Source organism: Lolium rigidum, chromosome 6, assembly GCF_022539505.1.
Source record: "Lolium rigidum isolate FL_2022 chromosome 6, APGP_CSIRO_Lrig_0.1, whole genome shotgun sequence".
NCBI lineage: Eukaryota > Viridiplantae > Streptophyta > Magnoliopsida > Poales > Poaceae > Lolium > Lolium rigidum.
Window position 1 is genome coordinate 55203031 of NC_061513.1, and position 16169 is coordinate 55219199.

A 16169-nucleotide genomic window follows, 5' to 3' on the forward strand; every position below is an offset into this window, starting at 1 on the left:
ACTACAATTTGCATCGGTGGAGCACCCGCAAAACAACGGTCAAGTCGAAAAAGCCAACGGGCTTATCTGCAATGGCATCAAGAAGCGTCTATTAACACCGCTGGATAAAATGCGACACACCTGGGTCGACGAGCTGCCTTACATATTGTGGAACTTACGAACAACGCCGAACGCGGCAACCCAAGAAACACCTTTCTTCTTGGTCCATGGAGCCGAAGCAGTACTGTCGATAGAAATAGAACACAACTCCCCCAGAGTCGCGGAATATGAAGAGGAAACTTCACAAAAGGCGCGGGAAGATGATGTTGACGCACGCGACGAAGCAAGGGATGAGGTACTATCAAGAGTAAGCGCATATCAGCAGAATCTCAAAAATTATCACAGCCGACTTTTGCGGCCCAGGTCCTTACAAGTTGGCGACCTAGTCCTTCGACTCACACAACATGGACACGAGAAATGTGAATCTCCATGGTTGGGACCATATATCGTCACTGAAGTTATTCTGGGAGGAGCTTATTGCCTGAAGGACGAGAAATCGGGCAAGGACGAACCAAACCTGTGGAACGTGGTGCAGCTACGGTGTTTCTATGCTTAGAAATCAATTTATCAATTATGTAAGCATACATTGTACCTGAAGAGCTCGCAAGTTTTCAGACGCACACTTTTCCTTTCAGGGCACCGAGTGGGGCTGAAAGGTTTTTAATGAGGCGGGCTAGCGATGCTGCAATATAGCATGGTTGAAATAAAAATAGTGATGGCATATAATTTTCTCGCAAGCAAGGCTCGGGAGCTCAAACCCGATAAATTTACGAAATATACTCGACCTCAAAGCATCTCTCAATTTGCAGGCCTTGGTTCCATGAAAAACCTCACGAAAATAAAGATAGTCACGCCAGCCGAGATGCTCGGGGGCTCAAAGGAGAAAATATAATACAAGAATTTGCCCTGACTTTACATAAGTCTCGCAATGATAAGTTACAATATACACGACTTACAAAAATATGAAATTCTACGGCTCGGTTCAAACCAAACGCGTCTGAGAAAAGAAAAAGACTTTCTACACAAATCTATCTATGTTTATGTTCTCTCTTGCAGAACAGACAATCTGTGTTGAATCATCATACCGAAGTTCTTTGAAGAAAGCAGCGTCCACCCGAAGAAGTTCATTGATCATTTTCTCGGCCACGGGAGATACAACTGCACTATGTTTGTCAACATTTACCCTCCTCTTCGCCATCTTGTGGTAAAAAGTGTCGATAAAATTGTTAAAGTCCAACTTCGAGTGGCAGACCTTCAATCAAATCAGGGCGAACTTAGCGCCAGCCACCATTTGAGCCTTCGCAAAGTCGGGGATACTCTGCACGTCCCTAAATTTTCCCATAAGCTCGGTAACATTTTGAGGCTGAGGGTTCCGAGGAAACATAGCATTATACACCATAGCCAGAGTACTGCCGAAGAAGTCGCGGAATTCCCGAACTTGAGCAGCTCGATCCTGCAATTGAACGATACGGAGGGTGCGGTCTTCATCTGCCCAGAAGTCAGTATCATTTTGCTTGGCAAGTCGAAGAAGGATTTCGACTCACGAATTTACCCGTTGTTCTTCGGCGGCAGCATCCAGAAAAGAACCTATAAGCAATACAAGGAAGAGACAACACATCGTGAGAAAAGATACGAAGAAAATAAAAGGAGCGGCAAGATAAAAGCAACATATCAGCCATATCTTGACTTGCATCAGTCATCAAGTCATGCATATAACTCTCGCGTGGAGCAGCTCGTGAGGCATTGGCAGTGGCAGACTCCTTTAATTCAAGAGCCTCCGGTGCTTGCCGAAGAGCAGCTTGTTCACGAACCGAAGATTTGTGAGATTGGTCCATAAGTGTCACATCCTGTTTCTTCATAGCTTACAGTTGTTGTCGAATATCGGCCATTTCTTGGTGTATCGAGTCAGCACACGAGGAATCATCCAAGAAAATGCCGCCAGGAGCTCTCGCAGAATGAGAAGTGGTGGGTGAAGCGTTGGAAGGTCCGGCAACTCCAGTATAGTTATCAAAAATCAACTGGAAGAAAGAAAGATCGACATCAATCATTCGGCAAGGAACAATTTCCATTCATATTATTCAGCACATTTACAGAAGGCGAGTCCTTACAAAAGAGGGCTCCTAGCGAGTCCATAAAAATTGTCGGGAGTAACAAAAGTTGGCGACAACTAAAAAAGAGAAAAGAAAAAAGAGACGGGTTGGTCTACTTGACCTCCGTCCGAGCAGTGCTAGCAGAAGCGGAGGACGTCGGGTCAAGGTAGGCGATAAGTTTCTTCGAGTGAGGCTTGGCATCCTTCACCAGAGCCTTCAAATTCTACGAATTGATGCCCTTGGGAGTGTCGGCTTTCACCCAGTCGACTTTCTGGCCGCTGGCCGTGACAAGGGCGATGGTCCCTTCGACTCCAATCTTCAGGCTAGCCTGACGATGTGCCAAAGCCGGATCTTCCTTTGCCAGGAAATGTTGGGAAAGCTGGGAGAAGATCTCCGGCTGGGTCTCCTTCGGGAAGAAGTGGGGGAAGATGCGCTTCAGGGCGGCCCGTGCGGAAGAAATGTTTGTGCGCGCCAAGTCGCAATTCAGCTCAAGAATCTCGAGAGCGTCATTAAGACGATCGTCGGATTCTTGGTTCAAATTATACTGCTCACCCATCCTTCCTGCTGGAGAAAAGCATGAGTTCGCCAACACTAAATAAAAACAAACACAAAGAAGAAGGCAAGTGAAAGAACGGCTTACTTGTAAACCTTCGGTTCTGCATTTCGAAGCGCTCCACTATTGTCGTGGATATGACCACGGCAGGTGCTACAGGGGGTAACACTTCATCGATGTGGGAGCAAGGAGACATAGCCATTCTGCGGAGCGAGGTGCACAAGACGCAAGGGTTTACCCAGGTTCAGCCCCTCCAGAGAGTAGAAGGCCTACGTCCTGCTAGATCTATTACTCAGTGGAGAATTACAATGGGGGGGGGGGGGGCTCAGTCGGCGGCTACGCCAAGAGCAACGAGAGAGAGATTGGATCTCTAATGGTGTGTCGTCTAAGGTCTAGCTCGGGGGCTTATATAGGCACCCCCGATCTAGGGTTACATGAGGATAAGTCCGAATCACATCAGTTGCTACTAATCCGGGATTCGTCGCTCCTCTTGCAAGTAATCTCCTCCTCCAGTCACCTGGGCCTCCCTTCCAGTCGGCCCATCCAAGGGTTTTAGCCCAGTCGCTCCGGGGCCTGGGGGTTTTGGGCCAGTCGCTCCAGGGCCCAGGTACCCAGTCGCTAAGCCGACTGGAAGCCTCCTTGGGACCTTTACTCCATGGCGAGTGAGACTAGTGATAGACCCCCGGCATATCCCCATTAGTATTCCCCGAGCGTGGTGATGATGAAGCAAGGGCTTGAGGCAGAACTTGAAGAGGTCGGGCAATGGATCGAAGCGAGTCGTTGCCGGGCTCCTGAAAAACAAGATTAAGTTCAGGGTCCCAGTCGTTAGTCGCCATGGGCTAGTCAGTGTTGGCTAGTCAGCGTAAGACAGTCGGCGTTGTCCAGTCGTCATGTGCCAGTCGGCGTCTGTCACCCAAGTGCGACACGTGGTGGCTCCAACGGCTAGATTCACGTTGACCGAGGTGCGAGCCGTTACCGCGCAGTTGACCGTTGGACTTGACAAGACCGCTAACGGCTAGTTAACGGCTGCGCAGTTCAATCCGGCGCAAATCTCGGCCATTGATCTTCGGGCGGCGATTTCAGAACGACATTGAATGGTGGATATTGTTCCTCAAATCAGTCGAGTGCGGAGGTATAAAGGTACATACCGGGGACTAGGGATCCTGACTCCGCCACATTTCTCCCTTCTTCTCTCCTTCATCTCCTCCGCATGCGAGCTCAGAGCGCAACAATGGCAACCTAGGGATGGACCAAGTCGAAGGTCACCCGAGAGTCTCTTCTCCTGTACATCTCTGCGGGGATCATCCCCGAGTTCCGGCATGAGAGGTGGAGGGTGCCGGCGGTGAACGAGGTGGAGCCGCGACCGAGGCCGGGGGAGTTCGTGATCTTCACGAGCTTCCTTGACCGAGGCTTCACACTCCCCACCTCCGACTTCCTGTGCCAACTCTTGGCGTTCTACAGCATCAAGATCTCCGACCTCGGGCCACACAACGTCCAGCAGATCGCCCTGTTCGTGGCGCTGTGCGAGTGCTACCTGGGCTGCCCGCCCTACTTCCCCTTGTGGGTGACCATCTTCCATGGGCGGGCGACCCGGGTGAGCAAGAGCGACCAGTCGCTCATCCCCAACGGCGGGATCATGTTCCAGGTGAAGTCCAGCGAGACCTTCATCGACATGGCGCTCCCGAAGAAGGCGCAAGCGCAATGGCGCAAGTTCTGGTTCTACGCCGCGGAACAGACTCGGCCGGGGGAGGTCCACATTCCCCAATATTCGCCCAAGCCGAGCGTTCCCCGGCGCCTCAACGTGCGGTCGCTGCCGCACGACAAGGAGGAGGTGGTGAAGACGATGCGGTCGTCGATCCAGGCGCCGAAGGACGCCGAGTTGACAGCCGCCAACATGTACAATTGTTGGCTTGCTCGGCGCCTGATTCCCCTGCACATACGGGGCCACTACATGTGGGAGTACCGAGGGCAGAACGACAGCACTCGCTCCACGGCGGTCGAGTGGAGCGAGGACGAATACCGGAAGGCGCTCGCCAAGAGCACCACGGCCACGTTCACCTCCCTCGACGCCGGACTGCAGCCCTTCTCCCAGGACAAGCCGACGCCCAAGGTATGTGGCGACTTCATCTCCTTTTGCGTCGAGTGGGCGTAGTCGACAGGATCGTTAATGTGGTTCTTTCGGTGATGATGCAGAGGTGGCAGAAGATCGCCAACCACCTTCCCCACTCGCCGGGAAGGACCCCCCAGACATGACTGAGGTCGAGGAGGTTGATGAAGATGAATTACGAAGATGACGGGGACCGCACAGAGTCGGACTCCGAGGCACGAGACTTCGTCCGGCTCCCCCGTGGCTCGAAGAGGGGAGCGACCTCCTCATCGCAGAGTCCTCCAGAGGAAGGCGCGTGGGAGGAGAAGGACGAGGAAGAGACGACCTCGCCTCCAGAAGGGAAGGGGCCCGCGAAAGGGCCCGCGAAGGAGACCGAGGAGCCGCGCCCCAAGCGACTGCGTCAGACGGTCCTGGAAGGTGCAACGGAGCTCTAGCGACCCCTCCAAGCCGCGATCGATGCGGGGGCGCGAGTCGGCCCTGGTGTGAAGGCGCTTCCGACGGTGAAGTAAGTATTACTCACTCCGTTTGGTTTCTTTGTTGTTGGCGCGAATGTCGGGTGCTTACTGAGATTTCTCGCAGGGCCAAGCAGAAGGTCTTGAAGAAAACCATCTCAGTGCACGGGGCGGCGGCTACGAGGGCGGCCGAAGCGAAGAAGGCCGCCGAGGCAAAGAGGGCAGCGGCCGACCCCGTGGACAATATGTCGTCGCACGGGCAGGCCGCAGCCACGAAGAAGACTGCTAGCGCAACTGCTAGCACGGCAGGACCAACAGCCGGGGGCGAGGCCTCGGCGAGTGCGGCCGGGGCCGCGGCCATGAAGACGGAGGCCGAGTTCCTGATAGGAAGGGGGCGGAGGGCGAGCGCCCAGTCGTTCCCCTGTGGTGGAGAAGGAGCCGGTCGTCACCGAGGAGGGTGGCTCTCCGGCAGCACCGCTGCAGGAGCGGCGAATGAAAGCGGCAAGGGACCCCGCTCGTCACGACAAGCCTGTCGAGCCGAAGGGTGGAGTCCCGTCGACGGATGCGGTGGTGCATGGGGACGAGGTGCACGAGTCCCGCCAACCGCCGCTATCGACCTTGTCGTTCACCGAGCTGAATGCATCTCTTAACGACGTTCACGTGGTGAGTGTCTTGTGTTGTAGTACGGTCCCCCCTAGTCCCCGAGGGTCGACTTGGGCCAAAGGGGCGAGTCGAGTCTTCCAGCTTTTGGTGACCGGCCGATTGACGTTGTTGATATGTGTGTCTTTGCAGGCGGAAGTGAGGCACTTGACGGCCTTGGTGGAGGAGTCCGCGAAGAAGAACCGGTAGCTGATCACCATCTGTAGTAAGCGTTCACCCCTCATGCCCTTGTATATTGTGTTAGTTGTTGGATTGATTCTCAAGGCCATGTTTTTCCTGTAGCAGAGGCGCTTGAGAAGGCACTTGCTGACGTTCGCGCCGGGTACGTGAAGCGGGCTGTACCGGGAGGCCGACTTCCGGGCGACGGAGGGGGAGGCTACGGCGAAGCGGGCGAAGGCGGAGGTCACCGACCTCACCATTGTTCTTGAGAAGAAGAGCTAGGAGCTGGAGGATGTGATCATTGAGCACCAGGTCAAGCTCACCGCCGCGCTGCAGGAGAGGGACGTGGCTCGCGCAGCGACCACGAATGTGAAGAAGCAGCTGGCGGCGCTGGAAAAGAAGTACGTCGAGGAACTTGCCACGAGGGAGGCGTCGGAATCGACCCTTCTGGCTGTGCAGAAGGAGAAGACCAGCTTCGAAGCGTTCGTCCGCGAGATGTCGCGGCAACTCCTTGGTAAGTGTCCATATTTTCCTGTTTTGAGTTGTTTCTTGGAGTTGCCGGTCATCGAGCGAGTCCGCTTAGGGGTCCAGTCGCCGAGCATGGCGAGTCCGCTTGGGAGGCCAGTCCCCGAGCGTGGCGAGTCTGCTTGGGGGGCCAGTCCCCGAGTGTGGCGAGTCAGCTTGGGGTCCAGTCCCTGAGCGTGGCGAGTCCGATTGGGGGGCCAGTCCCTGAGCAGGGCGAGTCGGCTTGGGGGGCCAGTCCCCGAGCGTGGCGAGTCCGCTTGGGGGGCCAGTCCCCGAGCGTGGCGAGTCTGTTTTGGCGAGTGCTGACGTTGTTCTTTGTTGCTTTGTCTTGCAGGGACATGTGACTTCGTGGAGACAGTGGCCCCGCGCGAGTGTTTGGAGACCGCGACCACGCGCATCATCAAGTGCGCAGGGGACATACTGGCGGCGCTCCAGTACTTGAGCCAACGGGAGCGGATCCCACGCGACGCTGCATCAGTCTTCAAGGCCGTCACCGACGTTCCAGCGGTGGTCGACTGGTTGCGCCACTCGTTGTGTCGGGTGGGCATCACCATGGCTCTGAGCATGGTACTTGCCCATTACTCTGAAGGCTTTGATGTGGAGGAGGTAACGGAGGGCTTCCCGTCCGAGACCGGTGACTTCGACGTCTCGGAGTTGCTGCGCCTCATGGAGTTGGTTCGCTGATGACCCACAAGTATAGGGGATCGCAACAGTCTTCGAGGGAAGTATTACCCAATTTATTGATTCGACACAAGGGGAGACAAAGAATACTTGTAAGCCTTAACAGCGGAATTGTCAATTCAGCTGCACCTGGAAACAGACTTGCTCGCAAGAGTTTATCAGTAGCAACAGTTTTATAGCAGTAGGAGTAGTGAAATAACAGCAGCGGTGAAATAAAGACAGCAATAATGATTATAGTAAACAGCAGGATTAAAATACTGTAGGCACAGGGATGGATGAACGGGCGTTGCATGGATGAGAGAATTCATATAACAATCATGGTAGGGCATTTGCAGGTAATAATAAAGCGGTATCCAAGTACTAATCAATCAATAGGCATGTGTTCCATATATAGTCGTACGTGCTCGCAATGAGAAACTTGCACAACATCTTTTGTGCTACCAGCCGGCTAGCAGCCGGGCCTCTAGGGAAACTATCGGAAATTAAGGTACTCCTTCTAATAGAGTACCGGAGCAAAGCATTAACACTCCGTGAACACATGTGATCCTCACATCACCGCCTTCCCCTCCGGTTGTCCCAATTTCTGTCACTTTGGGGCCTCGGGTTCCGGATGGCAACGTGTGTATACAACTTGCATGTAAGATCATAAAACAATGCATATCATGATGAAACAATAACATGTTCAGATCTGAGATCATGGCACTCGGGCCCTAGTGACAAGCATTAAGCATAACAAGTTGCAACAATATCATAAAAGTAACATCTACGGATACTAGGCACCATGCCCTAACAATCTTGTGACTATTACATGATCAATCTCATCCAATCCCTACCATCCCCTTCAGCCTACAGCGGGGTTGTGACTCACACATGGATGGGCGAAACATGGCTGGTCGATGGAGAGACGTCGGTGGTGATGGCGGTGAAGATCCCCTCCAATTCCCCGTCTCGGCGGAGTGCCAGAACGGAGTTTCTGGTCCCGAGGCGGAGTTTCGCGATGGCGGCGGCGTACTGGATGGTCTCTGGAAATATCGACGTACCCCCTGGCGTTTTTAGGTCGAAGGGACTTTGTAGTCGAAAGGGGAGCGTCGGGGGGCCGCCGTGGCGGCCACACAACAAGGCGGCGCCCCCCCTCCTGGGCCGCGCCGGCCTAGTGTGTGGGGGCCTCGGGCCCCCACCTGGCTTGCCCTTCTGGCTCCGTCAGTATTCTGGGAAAATAGGGCCTTTCGCATAAATTCCGAGGATTTTCCTGAAAGTTGGATTTCTGCACAAAAACGAGACACCGAGAGCAATTTCGCTGAAAACAGCGTTAGTCCGCGTTAGTTGTATCCAAAATACACAAATTAGAGGCAAAACAATAGCAAAAGTGTTCGGGAAAGTAGATACGTTTTGGACGTATCAACTCCCCCAAGCTTAGCTTATTGCTTGTCCTCAAGCAATTCAGTTAACAACTGAGTGCGATAAAAGAACTTTCACGAACACATTTGTTCATATGATGTAGATATTCTCATGATATGGCAAGTGCTTAAGCAATTCATAGTAAGGTACATGCAAATAAAGTCATCTAGTAGCTGTGTCAATCATGAAAAGATACCAACAAACTAATAACAAGCATCATGAAACACTTCAATAAGCAGGATTGCAATGTTCATAGAAGGATATGATAAAGTGGTATCTCGCTTGCCTGTATTTGTAGCAGAACATAAATGCCCAGGCACCTCTGAAGTTCATAGAAAGACTAGAAGTAATATTTGTCAAAGATAAAAGCATCAAAGTTATACCACAGCTGATCATATTTTGGGACAAGCATATTATACTAAGAATGACAGTCATGCTCTCAAGAAAGTGTTCAAAGAAAGGATGGTGACTCAACATAAAAGTAAAAGATTGACCCTTCGCAGAGGGAAGCAGGGATTAACATGTGCTAGAGCTTTTCATTTTTTCAAAGACGGAAATAAAATCATTTTGAGAGGTGTTTGTTGTTGTCAACGAATGATAGTGGGTACTCTAACCACCTCGCCAACCAGACTCTCAAGAGCGGCTCCCATGAAGGACGTTATCTCTACCAGCAAGGTAGATCATCCCTCTTCTCTTTTGTTTACACATGTATTTTAGTTTCATTATGGATGACACTCCCCCAACCTTTGCTTACACAAGCCATGGCTAACCGAATCTCGGGTGCCTTCCAACATTCACATACCATGGGGAAGTGTCTATTTGCAGGTTAAGTTGCTTACTGATGAATCAGAGCAAAACACGTGAAGAGAATTATTAATGAAGGTTGATTAATTAGGGCTGGGAACCCCATTGCCAGCTCTTTTTGCAAAATTATTGGATAAGCGGATGTGCCACTAGTCCATTGGTGAAAGTCTGTCTGGAGTAAATGACAAGGTTGAAAGATAAAACACCACATATTTCCTCATGAGCTATAAAACATTAACACAAATTGAGAAGTAGTTTGAAGGTTTAAAGGTAGCACATGAGAATTTACTTGGAATGGTTTGAAATGCCATGCATAGGTATTTATGGTGGACACTTTGGAACAACTTGGTTTTCAGGTGTTTGGAAGCACGAGCAGCGTTCCCGCTCAGTACAAGTGGAGGCTAGCTATAGACTGGGAAGCTACAATCAAGAGAGCAATAACTGTCATAATCATGCTTGCGACAAAATAAAATTAACAGAGGCATAAAAGTGATACAAGAACTCTGAAGCAAAGTAGATCAGCGAGGCTTAATTGACTTTTGTTTTAGTCATATGCATGCGTGAGCATGTGCCAAGTCGATTCAAGTGAATTATTCAGAGGAGGATACCACAATGTCATACCGATCTATGAATAGAACAATGCAAGCAAATATTCATGACATGCTACTCAATATTAATAGATTGGAACTAATCATGAGAGATCATAAACTACTAGACTTTCATTAAATGACATATACCTCATATGAACCAACTAAGCATGCTCACATGGATGAGTATATGTACAAAAATGAAAACAAATAGAGTTCATACCAGTCTCTCACCACAGTCAAATTGCCGTAGATCGTCATTATTGCCTTTCACTTGTGCAGCTTGAATAATAATATGGAATGAAACCAAGCTCCACCCACCGGAGACCTCTGAACTCCCTAATGAACTTTACAAAACCAAAGAAGAACAACAAATATTTTTGGTGTTTTCGGGTTAGAAACAAGAACAAAAAGGAAACAAGAAAACAAAGCAAAATCTTTTTGGGTTTTCTCATAGCAAACCAACGATAGCAAATAAAGTAAAATAAGAGCAAAGAACCAAATAAACAAATGGTGAAGAGAAACAACAAAAATATTTTTGGTCTTTTTGTGTTTTAGGAAAGAAACAAAGCGAAAACAAGAGAATGCAAACTAACAGAAACACAGAAAAGCTGGATGACAGAAATCTGCCAAAACCTGACAGCAGTACAGAAATCGAAATTAACAAAAATCTTCCGTTGCTCAGCTCAAAAAGTGTTCAACTAATGAAAGTTAGATAACAACCTGGGGCACATGCTCAAAATTTTCAACTCAAAATAACGTTCTGGCTGTGCGTACGAATTTTTTGGTAACAGCCCAGAATCTGTTTTTGGACAGCACTTCCCCAAATATCATCTCCCTCTCATTAGAAAACCACTCTAAGAAACTAAACAAGTATGTACAAGTATCCAGCAACCATAATATGCAAAGAATGAGTGATGCCGGTATACCTCCCCCAAGCTTAGGCTTTTGGCCTAAGTGGAGTTCATTCCCACGGTCCCCATGAAGTGGTGTCTCCGTAGTACGACGAAGAACGACCCGGTTCCAGGTATGTGCTGGAAGAAGCAACAGGGTACGTGACGGTGTAGTCGTAGGAGGGCTCAGCGTCCTCGGAGTCATGTTGCTGGTGGAAGCCTTGTATCTTCAGTTGCTCATCCACCTCCTCCTTAGAGCGCGACCATGGTTTCCTGCCAATACTGACCAAATCTGTTTGGGGAAAGATGACTTCCCTCTCATCCCCGTCAGCAAATAACATTCTATAAACAATATTATCCATACTAGAGTCAATTGTAACAAATTGGTGACTCTTCATAGCAGCAATATCTAACCTAACAGGTGGTATTTCTACATCGGTGGGGTCAAGAGGAAGATCTAGACGTGCCAAAATACGCGATGCAATTATTCCCCCATAAATAGTTCCCTTGTTAGACAAACGGCGAGCAATAACAGAACCAAGATGATAAGGTGTCTCCCCAGTGAGTGCAGCAATTAAGAAAGCAAGATGATAACTAGAAATATTACTAGTGTTCTCCCTACCAAGAATGTTAGTGGCAAGGTAATAAGCAAAATACTTAATGGCGGGGAGTTGAATGTTTCTTATCTTGCCACACTGAATGGTGCGGCAGTCATCATTTGTAATTTCTCGATAGAGCTCCAGCAAAACCCTGGGGTTGTCCTCAATCTTCCTCGCCGTACCTGCAGGGGCAATACCCAATGCAGCACAAAAATCCTTCAACTTCATCGTGACAGGATTACCATAGATCTTGAATGCAACCGTCGGGTTGAAGTGCTTGTTGTTGAACTTGAAGCTCTCCACAAAGATTTTAGTAAGCATGTAGTATTGCTTCCTCTCATCCTCCATATAGGCGGTTAAACCCGCCTTTCCGACGAGAGTCAAGAAATCATCCAACAACCCTGCATTGCTCAAAAATTCATAACATGGAAAAGATGAAGCATTAGGGTCTCCATTGCCCTCATCAAAGCTTGGTGCAATCACGTCCTCATTATAGGATCGTCTAATCCGAGTGGATGCCCTCGAGGGCCTTCCCGTGTGACATGGGCATACCCTTCGGGTACCCATTATTGGTATACCTGGCTCGGCTCGGCCCAATATGGAGAAGGCCCAACAAGGCAACCCGAAGAAGTAGTCGACTAGGACTCTTGTAAAACCCTAGGCTGGTTGCATATATAAAGCTAGCCAGGGCACCCGAAATAGAGGAGATAGGCCAACATATAGACAGAATATAGACAACGTAGCTCCGCCTATGGCGGCACCCTGTAAACATATGATCATATACTGGATTGCTAGCAGCACGTAGGGATCCTCCACCGAGGGGACCCGAAGCTGGGTACGTCGTGTGCCTAATCTCGTCCCCGGAATCTCCATCGTCGCTCTCTCCTGAAACCCAAGTCTACAATACGTAGGCATTGCCGAGGTGATCCCTCGTCAATTGGCGCCGTCCGTGGGGATCGCGACGACTGGATTTTGTTATCCGGGCGGGATCCGTCGAGTACGTCATCAACAAAATCATATGATCTGAAAATTCGGATTTAATCCGATGAGTGACGCGGGCGGAAATCCTCATCTACATCGGCGGCTCGATCACACCAGCTGTCTGACTCATATTCACCCGTCAAGTTCAACTCCATCGACAACTTCATCTGGCGGATGCTGTGTTCCGTTTTTACACGCGCGGGATGGTTCACGAAAGCGTGTTTGATCATTACTAAATCGATTGCGAAGATCGTGGCGGCGGGAGGCAGCTTTTCTGGTTCACAGCATCTATGGAAACTTATCGAGTACGGACTCAAGCTGCTATTTGTCAGGAAGCAAAGTGCAATCCACGTTTCTCCATTGAGAAGTAATTGGTGGAGGTCCCAAGACATCATGGCTTGCGTGGTGCAAAGATCAACAAATAAAAAAGGGAGACATGCCAGGTGCTATCTAGCTCGCATGGCTAAAACACTTGCCAAGCGCTGCGTGGAATTCGAATGCTGGTATGGCACGCCTGAGTCGCAATAGCTAGCGTCAGTGGAGATCAGAATTGACACGGGCGAGCAAGATCATAGAAAAACAAGTATCAATCCATCACGTGAATCCAGGTGCTAGCCATCTAATTTACGTTCTTGCCAACAATTTAATTCTCTGCAAACTATTTCTTTTCGGCTCGGTTTACTTCGTATGTGCATATTTTTGTAATAGCTTTCAGTCACGACAAAGGAAAACAAACCGCTACCTCCCTACATGGATCAAGTCAACGAGTTCTCAACGACATATCCGATACGAAAAATCTCAGATCGCAATAAAACTTCGACTTCCGCTGCTGTGTCGACCCCGTTCGCCATGGCGCTCACTACGCTTGGGGGCTCGTCTATCGAGGATCCGCCACATCTACTACGTCCACCGCTTCGACTGCGTTCGCCGCTCGACATGCTTACACGTCGGCTCCGCCGCAGCCGATAAAAAAGCTAAGTGTTCTCTTCTAATAGTCAATTGTTATTTAATTTTGCCACACCCGAATACTCGGGGGCGGCGCCTTTGCATTATTACAAAAAATTCATCCAAACACTGGGGGCTGCGCCATTACTTCATTACCACAAATATACTTGGTTACTTGGTGAATTTTTTTTCTATGGCTCTGGATATATCTTCTCCAGCTCAGTGAAATTATTTTCTTCGGCTCAGTGGAATTATTTTCTTCGACTTAGTGGATTTATTTTCTTCGACTCAGTGGATTTATTCTCTCTGAATTACTGGATTGGTTTTCTTTGGGTTATCATTGGTTCACTTATATAATATTACCCGACGTGTTTCCGGGTCAATAGATTCATCTTCTATGGTTATTACTGGAACTATTTTCTCCGGCTCAATGGATTCATCCTCTATGATATCAACGGATTCATCTTTTATGGTTATTACTGGATTCTTCAGGTCAATGGATTCATCTTCTATGATATCGGCGGATTCATTTTCAATATATGATGGTGTAATCTTTAATATGGATTCATCTCAAGTACTTCATCTCGGACTTCATCTTCAGTATTTCATCCTTAAATGGCCTTCTTTCGGCGACACGGATAATACTTGGGGGCTCGACAACAACTTTGTCCCGAGTAACAACTGTGACACGGCATCTAAGCAACAATCATGACATCACCCCAGCAGTGTTCGGGGGCTCGACTATCTCTTCATCAACAATTTGGTGGTATTCACTTTCGCTAATTCGGTGGTTTCTACTTCGGCTCAACATTTTCGCTGTACTCGAAGACCTCATCGTGCATCGACTCCGTCGTGCCCAACAAGCTAAGTGTTCCTTTATTTCACATAAAGTTGATTATCATTTAATTTCGCCGCACCCGTTGCTTGGGGGCTACGCGGCATATATTCACTTTACATATCATCAAATCCGAGCATCTGACACCGCATGCGAAAAAGAGAGTCAAGGAAAAGATAGAAAAAGTTCGTTTATTTGTGCAGGAGAAAGCAAATATCAAAGTATATAAGAGAGAACCCGACGAAATCTTCTTCAGGGAGGAACCCGACGAAATCAAGAGAGAACCCGACGAAATCTTCTTCAGGGAGGAACCCGACGAAATCTTGAGAGAACCCGACGAAATTGTCTTCAAGACAGAACTCGATGAAATCTTATTCAAGGAGGTCCCGAAAAATTATCTTCAAGGAGGTCCTGAAAAATTATCTTCAAGGAGGTCCTGAAAAATTATCTTCAAGAAGGTCCCGAAAAATTATCTTCAAGAAGGTCCCGAAGAATTATCTTCAAGAAGGACCCGAAGAATTGTCCTCAAGGAGGACCCGAAGAAATTTTCTTCAAGAAAGAACTCGACGAAATATTCATCAAGGAGGAACAAAAAAAAAAGATTGACAAATCTTCGGGTCCATTGACTCGTCATATTCTTCCGAGCAAGAGCATCGGTGACGAACCCGATAATATAGTAGAATCCAATATATTCGGCTGTCTCATCACGCCCGAGAAAAATATAGAAGAGCCCGTAAAATGGGTCATTGCATCAGTCGAACATGGCACTCGACAATATATTCTCAGAGCGCTAAAAGTCGCGAATAATCTCTGAATGCCGCAAAACTCTGCGAAGGTAAGACCCCGGATCCGTTCTGAGCGGCGTGGCACCGTCTCCGACGTCGGTTTGCTACTTTTTTCCGTATCAACAGATACGAAGAAAAATCCTAACGGACGCGTTAGGTACCCGATAAAACATGACTGGGACTCGACAGAATGGTAAGACCTTAAGCGGCACCTGTCGAGTTAACACCAGTATCCCGGGATCATGTCCAGGGACGTGATCTTGAAGTAGGTTTTTGCGGATTGCCACTAGAGCAGTTAACTAGTACCTGATCCGTCAGATGAACTAGCCCCAATTACCATTATCCCTGTACAATATAGATATGGATGTCAAATAAAAATAGCAACGGCCTGGAGTCGATAAAAGAGGGGATGCGCCCAGAAATATAGTCAAGTTTTTTATCGAGTAGTACAACTTGAGCCTATGCCTAGGTGCAAGCACCTGCCCATAGGCTCGGGGGCTACTCTTATCGAGAGTATTGTTCACCCTCCCGATAAGATACAAGAAAGAGGAAAAAATATGGTGTCGATTAAAAGCAAGTTGAGCCTACACCCAAGTGCAAACACTTGGCTGTAGCCTTGGGGGCTACTCCCATCGGGAGCGCTGGTCGCGTACCCGATAGAAAAATAACTTCGACAACATCTACGACAATCAAGCTTTGTAGACTCAACTCGATTCTACGATTCGAGTGAAGCCTACTCCCATCGGGAGTGCATGGATTTCATCAAGTCCTCCAGAAATATAGTTAAGTTCTTCATCGAGTAGTACAACTTGAGTCTATGCCTAAGTGCAAGCACTTGCCCATAGACTCGGGGGCTACTCCCATCGGGAGCGCTGCCGCGCACCCGATAGAAAATAATTTCGAGACATCATCTACGTTACAGATGATCTTCGACATGGACCTCGCCTTGTATTTCTTCGACTTCGGAGATGGTTATGCTTGGAGTTTCTACGCAAGTCTTCGACTTCCCTATAAACTCGGGGGCTACTGACATGGGCATACCCTTCGGGTACCCATTATTGGTATACCTGGATCGG